Source organism: Callithrix jacchus, chromosome 3 (assembly GCF_049354715.1).
Source record: "Callithrix jacchus isolate 240 chromosome 3, calJac240_pri, whole genome shotgun sequence".
Lineage (NCBI taxonomy): Eukaryota > Metazoa > Chordata > Mammalia > Primates > Cebidae > Callithrix > Callithrix jacchus.
Window position 1 is genome coordinate 118,887,856 of NC_133504.1, and position 12,004 is coordinate 118,899,859.

Here is a 12,004-nt window from a genome sequence, read left to right on the forward strand (position 1 = left end):
GAGGATAATACCACAGCTGGGGATTTTGCTGGCATGTTAGTTAGGAACTTGACCAGCACAGCATATTATCTGGGACCAGAGCTAAGAAGGAATCCCATGTGGTCGAGGCCCACAGTGTGTGTCAAGGCTTGCATGTTTCAGATTGGTTACATACAGGAGATTAAGCAAATAAGTAATATATTTGTCAAGAAGACATGAGAATATCTTTGAAAAAACTTCCACTGGTCAAATATGAGACAATTAGAGCATCAAAATAAATAATAATGGTAAAATGTAAGTTAGTGAATAAAATCAATATCCTTGAGTTCATATTGCTATAAATAAATAATTAAATATATAAATGGAAGAGATAGAAAAGGCCATTCTTACAGTCAATTATCAACAAATAAGTGTAGGCGGAATGATAGTATAATAAAATAGCTATTTGGCAACTATGAAAAAAAATTGTATCAGAAAAGCATCATCAATAGATGCTAATACTAACAGGTAACAGTCTAATGAGAAATAAAATACTTACATAGTTTAAAAACTTTCCCCATAAATACTTAATAATTGTTTTTTAATAAGCATGAAATACTTGAACAGTGGAGAAGCCTGGCAGGCACCTTAATCAAGTGATCCAAGTGTAACTACCAAACACGGGAAAATTTAGCAGAGGGTACCTCTTACTGTTACACAGTGAAAGTGATACAACCTTATTCCTGTTACATTCCTGCCAAGTAGGCAGAACCTCAATTTAGTTAGGTGGAAACCTCAGACCATCCCCAATTGAGGGATATTCTACAAAGTCACTGGCTCATACACTGCAAAATTGTCAAGATCATGAAAAACAAGAGAAGACTGAGAAATTTTCCAGACTGAAGATTTAAGAGACATGATATTTAATATAGCAAATAATTCTCAGTCAAATCCTGGACCTTTAAAAGATATAATTGGAGTAAAAGGTGAGATTTGAATGGGGACTGTGGATTACATGTTGGCTCTGTCAATGCTAATACCTGGATACTGATGGTCGTACTGTTGTTATATAGGAAAATGCTCTTGTTTTAAGGAAATACATACTGAAATATTAAGCTTCAATATCTGCAATGATTTCAAATGGTTACAAAATAAATAAAAAGCTATTTATATAATAGAGAATGAAGTAAATCTGATAAAATGTTAATACTGGGGAAGCTGGGTAAAGAGTACGTGAGAATTAGTTGTGCTATTCTTGTAACTTTTCTATAAGTATAAAATAATTCTCAAATAAAATATGTTTTAAAGGGACAGTTTGTGTTGAATATATTGGAAAAATGTTTTTTTTTAAAGCTTACTGGCTAAACAGATGAAAAGACAATAAAAAAGAAGTCTCATATAAAATTACCATGGTTACCAGAATGGTTTTATTATTCACATTTTTTGGCATCAGAAATGAATACTCATGTCTGCAAAACTGAAGGATGCAAATGACTACAGAGCATAAGGTAAGGAACACCAAACTAAAAACTAGGGGTCCCAAGACTTAAATCTCAGATCTCCAGCAGAATGGCCTCAGGACTCATTTAACTTTCCCGACCCTCAAGATAACTTAGCTATTGAGTTATTATATCATTATGTTCCTTTAATTTCTAAAACTCTAGGATTCAAATTTACCCAAATAATAGTTTAAATCAAACTATCATTACCTTCAATATTGAGTAAGTATTTAGCTAACAACAAATCAATAATCAAAGCCTGGTTATTGAAATTTGATGATTTTAGGATGATCATAAGTTTATTTGACAATGTGGCAAAAAATCTAAAACTACTTCCATATATAAATGTACATATTTGGTTGTTTTACAATAAGAATTCTGTCTCATTTACCCATACAAGGTGGAAGAATCATGCCCTCAGTTGAATTCCAATGATTTCCTGGATCAGGTCTCCAAAGAAGTGATTAACAAACTGGTCACATTTTTCTTTTTAACCCTTTTGATGTACCCTGTGCTCACTTAGCAGGGCTGATGAGGAGATCATACTAACAAGCTCATGGAATCATCATTCAAATGACAGTAAACTCCCACCCTTGCCAACCATCTGACATATGCTTGTCATTGGTCACAAGGTCATTGAGTGATTGTATGTGTATATATCACTGCAAATTCATCACCAATAGGAAAATAATTCACAAAGTACATCTAATTCACAATGGGCTAGCAACACCATTTTGCTGTATGAACATGGGATATCATTTTAGGTTTCTGGCACTCTCAGCATATGCTGTTAATCTCGAAATCCTCCTCTTGGATTTGGGACTCTGCTAAAATGTTACATGCCTACAAGTATCACTGTGCCCTTCAGTGATTAATATCTCCATACTTTTGTTGCTTTTTTGAGAGAATTGGGAAGCAGAAAACCTAAAACATATATATTTCTAGTTCTGCAAAACTTGTATACCTAGAAGAAGGCACTCACTTTTTCAATTGTCCCCAAGTGATGGCATCGGCAGTACAAAACACACAGAGATGCTGATGTGAAATGAATACCAGTCTAATGAATCATGATAGTAATATTTTCATCAGGTTTTTATAAATACAGTAATTTACACAAAGCTAAATTTTTAAATAATATGTTGATGTATTCAAATATATATTTTAAAACTTATTAGCCCAAGGAATAATGAAGAAACAAACATTTGGTATGACATTCACTCTGAAGTCTTGCAACTGCTCTCTTCGGAATGTGACCTCTCATGTGAGATAACATCAGGAAACAAGATAACATATTTACAACAAAGCAGTTTTATAATACCCTAAATAGCATGGCAATAGGAGATCTATAGCACAAACCTTTACATGGAAGGAATACACTTTTAAAAGAAGCAAGGCTCTGGAAACAGGTAGAACCCTCAGATGAACAGAGGATGGCTTTGCAATTGGTTATGTGAGATATGGTTCGAGTGTGTTTTAGCTCTCACTCCCACGCTGCCAGAAAAAAAGGAAAAAAAAAAAAAAGCAGAGATGAGCATATAAGAAACATCTTACTCTGCCTGAATATTACATTAACCTACGAGCACTACTGCTCCCTTGGTCAGCTTTTTCAGAGCCTGCTGGCACTGCAGCATTGCTGACCTGGTAGGTCTGATTATGAATGATCAATGTACCTATTTGCAATAAAACTCTTTGCACAGATCTGGACCCTCAGCCCTTATTCACTCATGCAGATAATAATAGCAGTTCAAGGCACTTGCCCATAACTCCAAGCTTCATTAAACAAGGGGAATGTCACCAAAAGTCCCTTTAACTGTCTTTATGCTGTTAGGCAGGGAAAAATTGAAAATTCTGAGGAAGGGAACTTACAGTGTTAATAAAATAAGGATTTTTATATTCCTATGCCCTATTTTGCACATCTTTCTTGAGCTTCTTGTGTAAAAATTCACCACTTCAGTGGTGAGCAGAGTAAGAAATATGAACAAAGGATATTGTAGGCCTGAGGTCAGATTCTGCTTCAGAGAAAATATTTCAATGGAATTTTTTAGGTCTGTGACAGGGAATGGGGTGTTACCACTCCTCCTCATTCATTATAGACACAACTAGTGTCAGGCTGGTGTCTCAAAGGGCTGGAGGTTGGAAAGAATGGTGGGGGAGGCACCAGAAGAGTTCTCTGCAAACTTAAAAAGAGGGTCCTTCTGTGGTGCATCAAGGCATGAAGTTTGCCTACTCTCCAGTCTTTAATGGGTGTGAAGATTTGGTTACTCATTTTCTCAGGCAAAACATGTTAACAAGTTGCTGGTGTTTGAGGAAAATGTGAGCTGCAGAAGTTCTAATGAAGGATAGTCCTCTTAAAACACAGAGCCCCATGCACCACCTCTTTAGGCAGGGTCCTCACACAGACTCAGCACTCCACTCCACACCCCTGGCATCACTCCTACATTAACCTACAATGCATAATTTTTCCTAGCTAATTGGAACAACCATTCACTTTCTTTTATAATCCTGCTCCTTAAAATTAGACATTAAGGAAATCCTTAATTATTTTGCCTGAAAAACCCTGCTACCACTTAAAACTCATAGAGAAATAGAGTTTCAAGAGATAAAATAATTCAAGTCAAAGCTTGAGACCTTGAAGATAACCAGGTGGTTATTTCTGAGTAATAATTGGTATTTGCACCTCAACAATTGATAGTGCCTTAGGCAACACCAATTCAAGAAAAATAAGAAAATGGATACATGAGAAACTACCCTGAACAATGAATAAACACACACAATTTTGGACAAATTAACCCCCAATTTAAGCACCTTTCTACAAAGAAATACGTTTTTCCTGCTTTGATCCATAAAGATAAGTTCCAAGATACACACATATAACCACATAAAACAGGATAGAGCAGTTGTTTCATGATAATTCATCACTAAATACTAAGAAAATGGGCTACCAGGTTTTCTTGCCCACTCAGAAATGGTTTAGTGGGCAAATTTCATACACCAGTGGTCTGCAGAGCATCCCTATTTAAAACAAATAGCTTTTCCTCTGAACCTCTATCACACCTTAAAACTCTATGCATCCATCTGTTCATGCAAAGCCCAACACTTGTTTAAGCACCCCGGTCACCCTGCAACAATTTTGTATGGGAAGTGGAATGTGGAAAAGATTCAAAAGAGTGTATGGGACTAGGATGGGATATCACTGGTAGTTAAATAAAACATAGAGAAACATCATTTGTAAGATATCCTCCTGGAAAATATGCCATGAAAAGAATAAATGTAGATTTGGTCTGTCTTTGTCTAAAGGTCAGAAACAGAATTAGTCATAGAAGTTTTAAGATAGAAGATTTTGTCTCACCATAAAAAAAGAACTTTGTAATCATAAAAAGTACCAAACTATGGCTTCCCCAGGAGATAAATGTGCTTCCTATGACTATGAGAGATGTTTTAGAAAACATTACTGAAATAAGTGGGATATCATTCTTAGATGATTTGAAAAAAAACATTTCTAACGTTAAGAATTCTATAATTCTATGATGAGATGGGAGCTAAGACACTTTGCAAATTTCACAAGTAAGAAACTTAATTAGCATATATCTATTTCTCTATTGTCATCTTCAAGGCAGGCTTGAGTCCTGTTTGACAGTTTCACTAGGGCATAAGTCTCTCTTCTAACCAGACTGATGACATGACCTTTAGTTTTGTTTTAAGAAACCTCTTTAAACATTAAGAAACAACAGTGTGCTATTCCACAAAGTAATTCCATTTGTGGAAATGAAACTTTCTGTGGCATTAATATGGTTAGGTTTAAAGTTAAGAGTTTTTTGCCTATTTGAAACAAGTTAGTCATCTCAATTCAGTTTGAATAAGCAGTCCATTGTTCCCATTTTAAAGCTCAGGGATAAGATATTCATAATATATCCTCTTCCCTCCCACACTCTTCTAGGGCCCAAGAAGCTTCTGCTCAATGCTAACCATTCAAAGTGAAAGATTGGCTGAGCTATTCAAAGCTCCCTCTGGCTCTTAGAGCTTTGTGCTATTGTTCAGCTGTATAATACTTTGGTGGATTCTGTGGTTCAATCTGTTCGGATATACCTCCCACCATCTGGAATACATGTCTTTAGCCCTACAGTCTCCTTTCCATTATTTTTAATCTAAGCAGTTCAGAGTTTGTTCTGTTTCACTTTGGACTTTGTATTCTATCCTTGCTTTCCCAGTGTTGGAATTTTTTTCAGCATATTTCTACCAGAACATAAATGCCTATGGATGAAATTGTTCATATATGATATGTAGGAACTATGTATGTCTTAGTCTTTTTGCATTTTTCACAGCACTTGGCATAATGCCTTGAACACAATAGATGTTCAACCAAGGTTTATAAAATTCAGTTAGCCTTTTTTTCTACCCAAGTGTTACCAAGAAAAGTAACATAATGCCAAAATAATGACATTTTTAAAATATCAGGCACTAAAACATTTTGTCATTTTTCATCCATTTCAACAGTGATTGATCAATTTACTACTGACATCTATTAAGACATTGAAAATACTTGATCATCTGTCATTAAAATCAATAATGTTGGTTTTTCAGAATGAAAGAAGAAAGCCTAACCAAAAGAGTAAGATTTATTTTTGAGCAACTTCACGATTTTCTTATATTGGCACTCTATCAGGCTGCTATATGGGTACCATAGGGGTTACAGAAGAAACACAGAAGAGCAAGGCCCTTTTCTCTTCCTCAGAGAGTTAAGTAAACATTGGCTACCTCCAGTACCGCAGCCTGAGTTTCTTCAGTGGTGAAAATAGACCAATGGGTAACAGATGATAATAATGTATTGAGGGCATTTATTACTACTACAAAATTTTCCACCTTTAGCAGGAAATTTCTACTCTATTCCTCAGGAAACAAAGCTTGGAAGGATTACTTCAGCCTCTCCCTCAGCTTCCTCCTTTCATGGGAAGAGTGTCTTACCTAATTGATGAATTTGAGAGAAGTAATTGAGTACATTTGGCTCACCATCTTCTAGGTCCATCTCTTTAAGGACCAGCTTGACTGTAGTATGCAAGCTTTTGGGCCTCTTTTCTCATGTGATAGTTTAGCAGGTCTACTCTTTTTCCTCCAAGGGGAAGGCTGCAGCTCTGGGAGGCAGGAAAGATTCATATTAAGTGATATATTAGCAAGTCCTCTCTGGCTGTAAATTTAAAGCAATATTCACTAATTCAAGCTGTTGTGAGTAATAATGATCTCTACTTGTCTGATCCCTATATCTTATCTCTCAGTTGTTTCAAAATTTGCGAGGAGAAAATATGAAAGTAACAGAGAAACTTTCAATTTATAAGCTCGTGTATTAAAGAACTATAATATGAGCAGTCCTATAACATTATATCAGTTTTTAAACCAATATAGAAAATTATTAGGTAACTTAGGTTCATTCAACATTAAAATAATCTGTATTCTATCTTTATAATATACTCCATTTATTAAAAAAGAAGAATTTGGGCTGGGGGCAGTGGCTCATAACTGTAATCCCAGCACTTTCGGAGGCTGAGGTGTGCAGATCACCTGAGGTCAGGAGTTCGAGCCCAGCCTGACTAACATGGTGAAACCCCATCTCTACTAAAAATACAAAAATTAGGCAGACATGGTGGTGGGTGCCTATAATCCCATCTACTGGGGAGGCTGAGGCAGCAGAATCGCTTGAACCCAGGAAGCAGAGGTTGCAGTGAGCTTAGCTTGTACCATTGCATTCCAGCCTGGGCGACAAAGCAAGACTCCATCTCAAAAGAAAAACAAAACAAAACAACAACAACAAACAAAACAAAACAAAAATTTAAACTGTTACTGCTAAACTTGGTACTATTTCTTGTGAAGGAAATTTGTATCAGTCAGTATATTAAATGTACATGTAAATTTGTAACTTAGGGCTTTAGACAGCAGAGTAGTTTTACCAGTTTATTTATCAGCATCATAATAGACATTAACTCTCATGCTATGGATGACTTTATTCCCAGGCACAGCACATCTGAAACATAACCATATACTTTCAACTATCATCTTCACCATCATCTCAATACATATTGATGAATGGTTTGCAAAATATTTTTATTTATATTTTTTTATTCAGCCTTTCAACATCCCATCAACTGGTGGAATAAGTAGTTTCATCTATGTTTTAATGATGACAAAGCTCACAAAGAGAAATTATGTGAGTTTCTCAAATTATTCAACCTGTAGTGATAAAGCTGATTCTAGTACCCAAGTGTCTAGCATCTTATTTTTTCTTTCTTTCTTTCTTTCACTCCCTCCCTCCCTTTCTTCCTTCCTCCCTTCCTTTCTTTCTTCCTTCCTTCCTCCCTTCCTTCCTTCCTAGGCTGGAGTGCAGTGGCATGATCTTGACTCACCACAACCTCCTCCTCCTGAACTCAAGCCATCCTTTCACCTCAGCCTCTAGAACAGCTGCAACTACAGTCTTACAGGCACATGCCACCATATCTGGCTAATTTTTGTAGAGAAAGGGTTTTGCCATATTTCCCAGGCTGGTCTCAAACTCCTGAGCTCAAGCGATCTACTTGCCTCAGCCTCCCAAAGTGCTGTGATTACAGGTATGAGCCACTGTGCCTAGCCCTGCTGCCTATTTCTGCAGAAATTTTTATACATTTTTAATGTTCTCATGACATTATATATTTATAAAAGCAGCATTACTTGCATGTGACTAAAGGCAGTATTACCTGCAGCATATTATAGATATTTCTTTGAATCTATCATTTTCTGTCTAATTTAGCCATCAGGATAGAGGGGACAAAATATTTTATTGTTCTTAGGCTTCCAAAAGCATACTAATTCAATGTAATTAAAAATATTGATTGAGTATCTAAGCATAAAGCCTGAATAATAATAATGGTAATAATAACAGGAGGCTCTAAACATATTAAATAGATAAATGGGAGAGTGGATAGAATGATGGATGGATGGATGAATAGATGGATAAATATATGATAGGCATAAAGATAGAAGAATAAGATGTGTCTCCTAAGGAGGACAGATGTAGTAATACATAAATAGCTAGAATACATGTTGATTTGTACTATAATAGACACAAGTACATTATACCAGGGGGACAGATGACAGAAAAATACATGGTATACCACATTTTAAGATCTCTCTATAAATGTTGTACTACAGACCCATTGTTAACTTCTTTGTTGTAAAGAAAAGAATTGGAAGTAATGAAGCATGCGTGGCTCATTGTAAGAATTTTTTAAAGAAATTACTTTAGAATACATGGAAATCAACAAAGAATCTAGGAATTTAAAACCCTAAAGAACTTAAATAAAAAAACCTAGCCCTAAACATTTTATTAGACAAGGGACAACCAGATAGGATGGAGGGAGGAGGAGAGATGCACAATGTCATATACATGTATATTTAAGAAAGCATTGAGCCAAGGCATTAACCAGACACATTTCTAACCTTGACACAAGTTTTTGATAAAAGGGCCCTTAGGATAAACAGCACAATTGGCCTCATTTAGACCTGAGTCAGCAGGAGCTTTTAGCGGTGGGGTACTTGGAGTTCTGTCATGTAAATGCCCTCTTGAACAAGAACAGAACACATTGTTCAGGTTGCTCAAACAGAGCTGGCAGTCAGTAACTGACACAAGGGAACTTGAGTAAAGACAAAACAGAAAAAGGATTTCTTTCAGGAGGAGTGGTGGGTATTAAGGAAATTTAACAGAGTGAAAGGAAATTATTCTGGGAAAGATAATGTATGAATCCAAAATACTTTGGCACTTTCATCAAATATGCTTCTTAGGGAAAAAGCATCATCTGCACCCCAACACCTGCTGGACCTAATGGACTCTGAAATGTTGTTTCAGAATTAATCAAGTCATTTAAAATCATAGCTGCAGTCTCCATTCACTACTCCTGTACGTAAATGTGCTGATCCCAATACTAATCCATGTCGGGTGACTTGAGCAATATATCACCATAATTGCCATTTTAGGGCTGCAAATTGGAGCTAAAATAACCAGATGCAAAAGAGATAGCTGTATCATACTCTCAAGATGGATCTTCAAAGTTCAAGGAGAGTTCAAGCATGGAAGAGGCAATAGAAAGGGGTCAAGTGTAAGGAGATTGTTCATGTTCAAGAGGAATTAACTTTACAAATATATTGTTTCTGAGGTGGTAATTGCCCCATCTTACAGTTATTCATACCTCATTTACTCATTGCATTCTTCTCAAGCATTTAATGAAATGAATTTGATTTTGACAAAATATTCTATTTCAAAATTGCCATTAATTTTCAAGATTTTTTATTCTTCTCTAAATTATCCGTTTTAAAGTGATAGAGACTAGATTCAGGAAATCTAATACTTTCCTAGGTAATCTTCTGGCAAGCATTGAGGCCAGTTTCAGATATTTCCTTCCTAGCTCAGTAAATTAAATAATTGAACTAAAAAACATCACCAACATTCCAAACATCTCAAACTCAAAAGGCCAGGACAGAATTCTATCCCATGTGAGTAAGACTAAGGCAGTACTCTAAGCTTATCTGTCACAGTTCTTCACTTAGGAGACCGCATAAGTATGTAAATGAAAGCCTACTGCATATTTACTTGTCTGTATAAAATAAAGACAAATTTGGAAAATTGGAAACAAGAGAGTATCCCTGTGACTACTTCAGTATCAAAGTTGCTAAAAATGCCACTATTATTTGCTACTTTGCTTGAGTCACTATTCTCCTAATACCATATAAAATAAATAATCATATAAAGGAACCACAGTATACTACTTTTATTTCAAAATCCAAGTTTGTTAACATAGCACTCAAGGACCTTCACAATCTGGTGCAAACTTACTTATTTAATGCTTCTTTCTGTACAAACTCTTGCTTTTCAGCTTCTGTAACAGCAAATGGCTCATCATTTCCACCAAAAAATAAGGCTTGTTTAAGCATCTGAGCATCAGAAAAATGCTCTTCTCTCCATCTGACATATCTCTCTTCCCCATTTCTCTAACTAGTACACTTATTTTCATACTTTAATACCCAGCTGAAATGTCACCACCCTTCTCTGATCAGCCACCCCAATACAAGACATTTAGTTCTGTTTTTGTTACATATCATTTTGTTACATAGTACACAATGATAACCTCCATTGAAGAACTTATCACAACATACTATTGCTATTTCTTTTGTTTCAATCACCCTCAACTAGATTATGAACTAATGGAGTAAATGGATTTATTTTTATAATTTATTTAAGTAACATATTAAATATAAGTAAAAGCAATTTGCAAGAATCATACTTCAATATCAAAATTTTTTTTATTTCTAAAAACAAGCAATATATCACAGCATATTATAGATATTTCTTTGTGTCTGCCACTTCCTATCTAATGTAGCAACTATCAGGAAAGAGGAAACAAAATATTTGAAAATATAATTATCAAAATTTTTGAAAATTTGATGGAAAGTATATACCTTCAATTTTAAGATTTTAAATAAAAGCAGTACAAACACAAATGAAACTATACTAAGGAACATCATAATTTGATTACTCAAACTAGTAATACATAGAAAATTGAAAGAGCAGCCAGTGGGGGGAAAAATATGTTACATACAACAGGGAAACAAAGGTAAGAATAACCTGAAATGCCAACAATCATGAACTTTAAAAAGACAAGGAAATGACATCTTTAAAGTGCTGAAAGAAAAAAAATGATAAAACTAAAATTTTATATCTGAAAAAAATCTTCAAAAATGACAAAGAAAATATTTTAAGAAAAATCAAACTTTCATTTTTTTTGCATCAGACTTCCATTAAAGAAATGTTGAAAGTAATTATTCTGGCTGAAGAAAAATATACCCATATAGAAATTTCAGTATACACAAATAAATCTAAGAGTGCCAAAATGGTAAGTATGTGGTAAATATAACAGACATTTTTGTCATTTTAAGATGCTTTTTAAAAATATGTGATTATTTTTTAAAAAATAATAACAGTATTTTGAGGTTTATAACCTCAAAAGAAAAAGTGTGTGCTAACAATAGAACAAATGATTGGAGGAGGGAAATGGCAGTATATAGTTTACATGGATGTAGATTATAGTAAAGTAAATAATGTATACACTAAATGAAATAAAATAGATATTTTGTTAAAAATCCAGAAGTATTGCTAAAGACAAAAATTGTAAATTATTCAAACTAACTCAAATAGAGCATAAAAGAGTAAAGAGAAGAGAAAATATAGATCAAAAATAAAATAAATAAGACAATGGTAAACTTAGCCTGAACTATACTAATAATTATATTAAATATAAATTATTTAAAGTTTTCAGTAAAAAGCAAACATATTTAACTGAATAAAAAACATGACTAAACCATATATTGTTCACAATAAATTCACTTAAAATATAAAGATTCAGATTAAAAATAAAAAGATTGCAAAAATTAGAAAAAATAAATATACTAATCAAAAGGAAACTGAAATAGCTATATTAATAACAGGAAAAATATACTTCAGTAAAAGAAATATTACAGAATTTAAAATAAGT

General features: G+C 34.3%; 1 protein-coding gene and 1 long non-coding RNA gene across 6 annotated transcripts in view; one reads left to right on the top strand and one right to left on the bottom strand.

Moving 5' to 3' along the window:
• Positions 1-12,004, top strand: part of NAA11 (N-alpha-acetyltransferase 11, NatA catalytic subunit) — a 230,093-nt gene that overhangs the window by 192,356 nt on the left and 25,733 nt on the right. The gene's annotated exons all lie outside the window — the stretch shown is intronic.
• The window catches only part of LOC118152263 (uncharacterized), a 317,803-nt gene that overhangs the window by 166,561 nt on the left and 139,238 nt on the right, over positions 1-12,004 (bottom strand). For all 5 annotated transcript variants that reach the window (XR_008480178.2, XR_013533060.1, XR_013533062.1 and 2 more), the window contains 2 exons: positions 6,420-6,586; positions 2,814-2,948 (listed from right to left, as the gene is read on the bottom strand). This is a non-coding gene — a long non-coding RNA (uncharacterized LOC118152263). The remainder of the gene's footprint in view (positions 1-2,813; positions 2,949-6,419; positions 6,587-12,004) is intronic.